The sequence below is a fragment of the Vicugna pacos genome, chromosome 21 (assembly GCF_048564905.1).
Source record: "Vicugna pacos chromosome 21, VicPac4, whole genome shotgun sequence".
Classification (NCBI taxonomy): domain Eukaryota; kingdom Metazoa; phylum Chordata; class Mammalia; order Artiodactyla; family Camelidae; genus Vicugna; species Vicugna pacos.
This window is the reverse complement of record NC_133007.1, coordinates 27,957,701-27,965,746: the sequence shown is the minus strand read 5'-3', so window position 1 is coordinate 27,965,746 and position 8,046 is coordinate 27,957,701. Positions and strand designations below refer to the sequence as shown.

The window sequence follows — 8,046 nt, the reverse complement described above, 5'->3', positions numbered from 1 at the left end:
TTTTGGAAGATAGTTATTTTTCATAAAAACTGAATTATGTTAGCGTAATGGGTTTATGGTTGTTATTTTTAAATGGATTAATATTTTAAATTTTCTGTTCTAAGTTCTAATATAGTAAATATCAATATATATAATCTACATAAACAAAAAGCTTGGGAATCTTCCATTTTTAAGAGAGCAAAGAGAACCTGAGACTAAAAAGTTTGAGAACTGCTGTTCTACAGCCTGCAAGTGATGGAGCAGAGAGCGGTAACCCGGAACTTTGGCTCTGAATCCACGCTCTTGTTACCGAATCAGATGCGGACCCCCCCCCCCATTGAGGTTCTAGCTGAACCAAACACCCCTAGCTCTATCAGGGAGTTCTTTCCCACTCAAGTTCACGCTGCCAATAAGGAAACAGTTTGCAAGCAAGACAGGCTTTTATTCAACGGCCAGAGAATGGAGATGGGGAGCTCATGCTCTGAAGGCACCTTCTCCCTGGAGAGGAGTAAGGAAATTTTAAGGGTTAGGAATCAGACAGGTCTCAGGGCTCTAGGAAAAAGGCGGAGATTTTCAGGGGCAGCCGAGGCATGTGCAGTCACCCACCCTCCTTGTACAAACTGTGCCTGGTAGGGTTCAAATCCCCGCTCTGGGCGAAGACCTTAGCACGGTAATGACGCAGCGTTCGCCCTCAGGTACCCCCCAGGTTTCATCTGCGCAGGCGCGTTCTTTCCTGTGCTCAGCTCAGCGCCTGTTCGCGGTGGCTGACCACTGTGTACCTCTCAGCGTACAGCTGCAAAAGCATCTCTGCCAAACACCAGGTACTTTTGGAGCAGATAAATCAGGGCAAGTGTCCTTGGCTCTCAGGTGTCTGTATGGAAACAGAATCCAGGCAAGGAAATCGGTAACCTTTAGCCTACGCTGTCCGCCATCTTGGATCCAGCCGGTTCCGTCTGGTTTTCTCCGGCTTTTGTGGCATCTTGCATGTTAAAAACAAAGCTAGCCTGTGTGGTTAAAAAAGAAGTTCCTGCGCCTGGGGCTAGGGCTGCATAGCATGGGCGGCACTGTTCATGGTAACTATCGGCCCCCAGCTTAATACAAGGACTGGCAAGACATGGGTGAAAATATTGTAGTGTTTCTTTCTGGGGGACAGGAATGCAGATTTGCGGGGGTGGGAGGTGGACCTTGTTTCTATGAATGTTTCAAAATATTTCTTTTGTAGAACAGGGAACCGTAAACATAACTTAACTTCTTTGAACTTACTCATTTTCCTTTACAGATAGTTTCTTGCTTTATTTTCATCTCTAATGAGCAAAAACCTCATAGTCTATCAGTTAAACTGCTATCTTGCCAATAACCTCATCTCCCAAGTTCCTTTTTATCCCACACTTGCCCAGCTAAACCCCGGGCACGGACTGGTTTTCAGCCATCTACCTTTTCACTTTTTCATCTAGACTTCGAAGTTGCGGAGAGGTTAAATAATTGACCGGGGACACTTAGCTAATTAGGGATCAGCACCAAGATCAAGACCCCGTCTATCTCACTGGAAGGTGAGCCACCTCAAAACAGCTATTTCCCATTATCGGCAGCCCTCTCACCTTCCCGGCAGCAACGACTTCATACCTTCGTCTACTCCCCCATCACTCTCAGCTGATGTGACCTTTGTACAGAGAGTCAGGGCTGTGGGAAGCTCAGAATCCCTTCCCTCCCGCCTCCAACAGCCTCTCCTGGCAGCAGATACGCCCTCTCTCCTGCTCGTCTGTCTTCAGCATCTGCTCTGCCAGTGCCTTCCTCTAGTGTGTGCACATCACGTCCATGCTACCAATAACGACCCCTGAGACTTTGTATTTACTGCTTGACATTTTATTTTTTAGTGGCCATCTGTGTCTTTTATAATAACAAAAAAGTATAGATTATTTATTGAAATGGTAAATGCTCACGATGTATGAAATGAAACAAGCATCCTTCAAAGTAGCCAATTTTTATTAAAATAAACGTGGGTGATTTAAAGGACCATCACCTAAGGATGAACAGTTGTCGACTCTTGTCAACTAGGTTTATAGAAGGATTGTCTGTTCTTTTCACTTTTCTGTGCTTTCTGAGTTTCATGAAAAGACTATGTAACTACTTTCGTAATCAGAAAAATGCACATGTTGTCTTTCAAAAATCAAATCAAATCCTCCCTCCTTTTTGGTTATCTTTTTTTTTCTTTTGTTGGGGAGGTGGTAATTAGGTTTGCTTGTTTAAACAGAGGTACTAGGGATTGAACCCAGGACCTCGTGCATGTTAAACACACACTCTACCACTGAGCTATACCTTCCCTCTCCTTCCTCCTATTTTTAGCCACCACCCTGTCTCTTCCTTTTTCACACCTCCACTATTCCAAAGAGCAGTCTGCTCTCCCTGCTCCACCTCTAAACCTTCCGCTCACCCCTCACCCCATCTTCCTCCACCCGCTGCGTCCATGAAGAAACCTCTCTAGCCGAGATCACCAGTGACATCCTCCTTGCTAAATCTCACCCTTATCTATATTGCCTGCTCTCAACATAGCATTTGGCCCTGTAAAACGTTTTCTTCTTAAAACTTGTTTCTTGTCTTTGCTTCTGTGACGGCACTCTCTCCACTCTCCGCCTCCATCTTTTTGGCTCCAATATTTCAATTTTCTTTTCAGGCTTCTCTTTCTCTGCTTTTTCCTTAAACATTTGTATTCCTTGGGAGCTCCGTCCTGGGCTTTCTTACTTCTCACTCTCTGCCCTCTCACTCTCAACATCCCCAGCATCTCATTCTCTGGATCTCCAACATCTATCACATTTTTATGCTGCCGACTCCTTCATCTGTAGCTTCAACTTACAGACTGAAAAGCATTCCAGAGTTTCAAACCCATAGAACCATCCAGATACAGGAATCTTTACTTAAAATGTCCCGCAACACCCAACTCATCTGCTCCCCCGACCCACCTCGTACCTGTTCTTGGTTTTGTTTTCTTCTAATTGGGTGAATCATCTTTTGTTTTTCTCTTCTCTTCCGTCCTCACTGTCAAGCAATGGTGAAGTCCTGCCCTTTTTACCTCCTTAAAATACCCTGATTTCTTTCTCTACTGTCATCCCCTACCATGCACATTAGAGTCAAAAAAGGGTAATCTATAAGAGAGAGAAGAGAAGAGAAGAGAAAGGAAGGGAAAAAAAGAAATCAGAAGGATGACAGGCTTCTAATCAGCAGCTACAGATACAAAAATACATTGGAATTGTATGTAAAGTCTTGAGGGAAAATAAACACCAGCCTGGAATTCTATTATATGCTCCCATTTACTTTGGATTTATCCTGTTGTTGTTTTAAACTTCTTAAATTGGCAATTAGCTCTTTATTTTTCAGTCTTTATTGTTTCTTTTTTGGGTCAATTTTCACATAGTTTTATAAAGTGTATATATGTGTGTATATATATACATATATATGTACTTTTTTACAAAAATTTATTCTTAAAAGGTGGGTGGGTAGAGGCTAAATTGGGAGTAGGTTAGTTTCTGAGACTATAAAGAATATTATTTTCTCATATTTTATTTTATATCCCAATGTCATATTTTGACCAACACTTGTGAGGTATTTTATTGATCTTCCTGAGAATGGAATGGAGTTAATGAATAAAATACACGGCCATTATCTGATAAATTAGGACTGAGAAGTCAGAGCAATATGACAAATGAGTTAAGACGATAATGATGAAACAACAGGATGCGGTATTGTTTGAAATATTTATAGAATCAAAATTTCATGTACCTCATAGCTACGGGAAAAGTAACTTCCTATCCTAAGAGGACAAATTTGATACAAGATTAATTTTTATAATGTGAAAACACATTAGAGTAATCCAAGATGTGTTTTTCTAATAGATTCCATTAGGACACCTAAAAATCATTGGAAGAGTCAGTCAAATGTCACTTCTGGTTTTCAGAGATACACTGGTTCAGCACATCTTAGGCAGGGTAACTAATCTGCACTTTTAATCACCATCTCAGGTGAAATCGACTTAAGATTTTCATCGATGACACTTTTTTCTTATTATATGAAAGAGGAATGGACACTTTTAATAGATGCTTTTAATGTATGTAGAGACCTTGATGAAATGCTATAAATGTAAAAAAATTCTGCATTTTTTGAGGAAAAAAAAAAACTAAACCCATTGCTCATCAGAAACAAAATAAATCTTTCTGAGAAAAATACCATATGAGATCGCTCATATGTGGAATCTAAAAAACAAAAACAAACAAACAAACAAAAACAAAGCATAAATACAGGACAGAAATAGACTCACAGACAGAGAATACAGACTTGTGGTTACTAGGGGGTTGGAGGGTGGGAAGGGATAGACTGGGATTTTAAAATTGCAGAATAGATAAACAAGATTACACTGTATAGCACAGGGAAATATACACAAAATGTTATGATAACTCACAGAGAAAAAAAGGTGACAATGAGTGTGTATATGTCCATGAATGACTGAAAAATTGTGCTAAACACTGGAATTTGACATAACATTGTAAAATGATTATAAATCAATAAAAAAATGTTAAAAAAATCTTTCTGACCTACTGATTTTACGAAGTGTCACTTTGAAATTTTATCACAAATTTTAGTAATAAAATCAATAAAATTCTTAGTTCACTTAGTATACGTTTTACAATAGAAGATTAGGGTTTAGCTCTTTAAATACTCCACATGCAACACTCATCCCTTCTTCCAATAATAGGCAACAACTTTTGGATAAATTAGTATTTGTTGCTTATATAATTATGACTATGTAAACTTTGTCCACAATTAAGCTACATCATTATTATGATTAAGTTTATCTCTTACGCACATTTTAATTTTTCTTGGAATTTATAATTGCCTTGGGCCTTTTTGTTTTGTTTTCATTCCCTCTATCAGAAATGTAAACCTCTCAACAAGTATCATATGACATCACTTATATATGGAATCTTGAAAAATGAGACAGTTGAACGTATTTACAAAACAGAACAGACTCATAGACTTAGACAACAAACTTACGGTTACCAAAGGGGAAGTAGAGGGAGGGATAAATTGGGAGTTTGGGATTAGCAGATACTAACTACTGTATATAAAATAGGTAAACAGCGAAGTCCTACAATATAGCACAGGGAACTATATGCTGTACCTTGCAGTAACCTATAATGAAAAAATATAAAAACCAATACATATAACTGAATCACTATGCTGTACACCAGAAACATACATTGTAAATCAACTATACTTCAATTTAAAAAAAAAAGTGTAAACCTCTCAAACTGACCAAACAAAGGAGGCAGGCTGATGCCATCGCGAGAAGGCCACCTGCTCCAGACTGGCTGGTGGCATGAGGCCTGCTGCAGACTTGTCCTGTCTCTTCCCTATGCCATCATCCAGGGAATCTCTTTGCTCGTCTTCTGTGTGGTTCCTCTGTTTCACAGATATTAGGTTCTGAATTTCCCTGGTTCCACGCTCTGTTTTAGTGGAATTCATCATCCATTAGCTTCCTGAGGAAGGGAGTCCAGAAGGCAGATATCCTGTTTTGGCATGCCTGAAAACAGCTTGATGGAGTGTAGAATTTTAGAGTAAAAATAATAGTCGTATAGTGCTTTGACAGCACTGTGCCATTGTTTTCTAGTTTTTAGGAGTATTACTAAATCCAACACCATTGTGAGTATGCAGCTGAGTATCTTTTGTGTGCAACTTGATTTTCTCTCTGGGAAGACTTTAGAAGTTGCTCTTAATATTCACCCTGAAATTTTGTGGTGAGATACCCTTGAGTGTTTGATTTTTTAAAAAAAGTTTTGCTTGTTTCTTTGTTGTTATAATTTACTGTGCTGGGCATTTAATAGGCCCTTTCAATCTGGAAATTCATGTCCTTCAGTTCAGGAAAATGTTACTGAATTATTTCTTTAATAATTTTCCCACTAACTACTTTATTTGTCTCTCTTTCCAAAACTTCTTTTAATCAGATATTCCATATCTTAGACTGAACCTCTAATTTTTTATATTTATTTCATATTTTCTATTCTTTGTATTTTTTATTCTACACCCCAGGCTATTTCTTTAATATTATCTTAGAATCCTTTTATTAAATTACTTACTTCCATTTCCATATTTTTAATTTCCAAGAAGTCTTTATTACTTTATGAATGTTCCTTTTAAAAATAGCGTCCAAGGTAGGAGAGGCATAGCTCAGTGGTAGACTGCATGCCTAGCAAGGATGAGGTCCGGTACCGCCACCAAAAATAATAAATAGATGAACCTAATTACCTCCCCACCTCCAAAAAATAAAAAATAGAATAAAGAGCATGCATTCTTGTATCATGGGTACAATATTTTCTCTAATTTTTCTGAGGTTATTGATTGCAGTTTTTTGGATATTTTCTTCTGGTCCCTCATTATGTATTACACGCCAGAACCCTTTTCTTTTGGCTTCTGCCTTTCATCTCTGAGGCTGCCTTCACCTCTATCGTGATCCTTGGCTGTCTGTTCAAACTTAAGCATGAGGTCCAAAAGAGCTGCCGGGGAGCTCCGTGGCAGGGCCAGAGACACCAGCTTGGGCGTCGGGGTGGGTGGAGATCACTGCAGGGCCGGTGAGGGAGGGGCCAGTTTTCTAATTCTTGTAAACTTTTTCTCCAGGATCAGTCATTATCGCCTAAAAAAGGAATTTTCAGTCCTCCTGCCCCTGCTTTCAAAGGACTAAGAACTTAATTTTTAAAGTCTCTACAAGTTCTAAGACTCCAATTATTTTATTCCTTTTTGGTTTTCCATTCCCCACCTCATGCGTAGAGTGGAAAACATTCACACTTAAGGATTTAAAACCTCATACATACAACTTTCCAGTTTTCAAAATTACATCTCTCATTTTCTCTAGTCTTCTTCTTGTGCTTTTATGCTGTTTTCATTTCCTTACTCTCTTTGGATGTGGGTGACATACTCCTTAAGGGCCACACAGCTTTGGCAGCCACCTGTAGACGGAGCCCCTTCTGTGTGGGGGACCCAGGGTGTTGGCTTATAGCCGTAGACAGTTGCAGGCCAGATGTGGGTTTTGTCGGTTTGTTTCTATTCACATAGTTTCCTGAAATGATTAGGAGGCTTCCAGTCAATTCTTGAGCATGAGTTACTGTGGCCAAAGATCTTACATACTGCGTTAAGCCTGAACACGCTCAGATTTTGCATGTTGGTTTCCATGCTCTGACCCTCTCCCTACTTACTCTCAAGGTTTGAAGGGGGTGACGGCACTGTTAACCTGGTCTTTGCTGGGAGTCTTGCACCATGGGCAGGCAGGCCTCTTAACAGAAGGTGCCTGAGAAAGTTCTGGGGCCACAGTGTTAGTCTCTGGTGGGGTGACTGTCAAGCAGCTGCAATTCCAAACTGCTCGCATTTGGGGGGTAGAGAAGCAGTTGACTTTTTAATCCAGCAGCCTTACATAATGAGAGCCTCAAGTCAGCTTTTATATTGCTGATTCCTGATTTTGTGTGTGCATGTGGACCCTAAGTAGAGAGTGCTTTCCTTAGCAGAGTATTATTTCCATTTTTTAATGTTTAAAGACTGGTTCGAGCCTGATTTCATGTCTCATGTAGAACTTTGCTAAAAGCAGCAAAGGAGTCAGAACACAGAAACTTTTCTTAATGGCTTTCTAAGATTCAGTGAGGAACCATTTAACCAGGTGGTTTGCAAATCCTCAGGGTTACCTGCTTTCTGGCTTGCAGGAGCCTGGATCCTCCCTAAACACTTCCCTTAAGCCGATGCCACGTTCTAGATGCTGTTATTGCACTAGCCGACTTCCAATACCAACTATCAATCAACTCGGAATTGCATTCATGTCTGTAATAGAGACTGGAAATAGCAGAGACGTAAACACGATGGAAGTTAAGTTTTCTCTCAGGGTGATAAAGTCTGGATGTAGATAGCCCAGGGCTGACATAATGTCCCCAGGGATTCATCAGGTTCTCAGGCTCTCTGTCTACGATCCTTGGCCTACGGCTCCCACCCTCACTGTGCCTCCAAACCACAAGACCCTCCAATCATCATGTCTGTGCT

General features: G+C 40.1%; 1 long non-coding RNA gene across 1 annotated transcript; it reads left to right on the top strand.

The window, feature by feature from the left end:
• The first annotated feature begins 713 nt into the window (after positions 1-713).
• LOC140687978 (uncharacterized) lies at positions 714-2,003 on the top strand. Its single transcript, XR_012062616.1, has 2 exons — positions 714-800; positions 1,434-2,003. It is a non-coding gene; the product is annotated as an uncharacterized lncRNA (long non-coding RNA).
• The last annotated feature ends 6,043 nt before the right edge of the window (positions 2,004-8,046 follow it).